Below are 2,301 nucleotides of genomic sequence, written 5' to 3' on the forward strand. Positions count from 1 at the left end.
GGCACATAATACCTAAGCACATAACATGTTTCGTGTTTCGTTTGTGGATTGTGTGTGACTTTAACCAGCGTATTTGTGACACATTACATGTGTAAGCAATCATATACGTGTCATATATTCATAAAGTACCTCACTATCAATTATTCCCCGTAAGGGCATTTTGGTCAACAAATAACAATTCAGTAGCCATTATTCCCCATGAGGGCAATTTGGTCAAATCATGGCAATCAATTAGCAATTATTCCCCGCAAGGGTATTTTGGTCAAAACATAACAATTATATAGCAAGTATCATGTTTCATGCATTTTTACACAACTCAGCAGCTAGTTTCACCGAGACAGAAATCCTACTAAAAAGATTGTACTATTTCACCGATCATAGCATTTCAATTAATTTACCAAAAATCATCACAGAAGCATATATGTCTTAGGTTTCCAGAACATATTTAATTATATTTTTATTCCACATAATTTTCTCACAATCATCAAATCATTACAGCAAACTCATAACAGTCAAATTCATGCGCAACAGAATTTTATTTGCAATTCCCGTTAAACGAAAAATCCAATAAATGCAAGACCACTTGGGTTAGGTTCCTAACTCAATAAGTCAACTTCCAGAAGTGGAACCAACCCAATTGGTCTCGTAGTTCATGAGATATAACATTTACAAAACAACCTAACAGCAGGTCTAACAGCTCAGCTTTGCACAACGTTTTTGTAAAATCATAAAAGTTAACTTCTACTTGTCCAAAAATTACAAATTTATACTTTATAGAAACTAGACTCAACCTAGTGTACTGTAGTACTAATAATCTCAACCAATTTTCATGTTTACACTTCGTTAAAGTCACTTAAACATCAAATACACATTCTGTCCAGAAACTGTTTGCATCCAAACTCAACATAATAACAATCTATAAACTATCATGCATTCATATAACCCTCTAGACTCCATAGACACCATCCATGAACATCAATTACACATTACATACAAGATTAGGGTTTTTGTTTGAACTCAAATCAAAAGACACAACAATCAACATGTTACAAGATCAATTCTACTTATCAAATCATTACTCAATCAACAACAATCATATTGATTACATGTATTCATGAAATCGGCAGCTTAGGGTTTACAATTAACCCAACAAACATCAAAATCAAGTAACAAGGATGTAAAGGATGATCAATTTTACCTTCCTAGCACCTAGTTCTTCAATCAAACACTTGATTTCTTGCTTGTATGTGTGTGTATAGTAGACGGCAGCCAAGGGAGCAAGGGAGGGAGGGGCCGATCGGACTTGTGGGCTTAATAATAATGAGTTAGGGTTGATTGTTAAGGATATATTTATAAACATACAAGTTACACTCAAGTCCCTCTACTTTCAATTGTTGTTTTTCTAACTTAACTAACTAGTTTACATCTTGAGTTAATGTTCATAACCATGTTATCACGTAACACATAAGTCTAACACATAATTATCACATAATTACTGTTTTGACGTTTTTCGTTTATTCATCAATCGTTTGCGTCAACTCGTTTGCGTTTCGGTGCAAATCCCGAAAGACTACACATGTAGTAAGTGTTAAGCGTCATTTAAACCCTAGTTTAAATGTAATGAAGTGTGCGTTATAGATTTAGTGATCTTAAGTTTGAATTGACGGAGTTGAGTTAACGGAGTTAACCTGAAATTGACGACTGTCACATAGTTGTTGTTGGGATTGCTGTTGAAGTTGTTGTTGAAGGTGTTGTTGTTTGGTCTCTGCTGATACTGAGGCTGTTGTTGATACTGAGGGTGCTGATTTCTATGTTGGTTCTGAAATTGGTTTACTTGGAAATTTCTTGGCATGTTGCATTCTCTTGCAAAATGACTAGCCTGTTGGCAATTGTAGCAAATGGCTTTTGACTTGTCAAAACCAATTCTTTCATTTGGTCCTGATAGGAGTGACCTACCAGTCCTGTTGTAAAGCCTCTTGCTTCTAAGAGCCAACATAGCTTCTTGCCACTTCAAATCCATGTCCTCCAAATCATCAGCATCTATCTGCTCAAGATCAACTTTCACTACACATGTGTGAATCAATTTTTTTGCAACAAAAGCATTATATGACTCAGTGAACATTGAAAGCAAAGCATGTGTATCACTACTTTGACCATGTCCACTACTAGTGTGAGGAACATTCCCACTTGCCATAGAGGCAGAATCAGTGTCATCAATTAGCTGTATATTGAATCTCTGCTGGTTTCCTTGATTGCGTGTGCTAACACCAACAAATGATTTTGGAGTATCAGAATTGAGTT

The sequence above is a fragment of the Bidens hawaiensis genome, unplaced genomic scaffold (assembly GCF_021521415.1).
Source record: "Bidens hawaiensis isolate Kalapana, Puna unplaced genomic scaffold, B.hawaiensis_p1.1 tig00003219_1, whole genome shotgun sequence".
NCBI classification, from domain to species: domain Eukaryota; kingdom Viridiplantae; phylum Streptophyta; class Magnoliopsida; order Asterales; family Asteraceae; genus Bidens; species Bidens hawaiensis.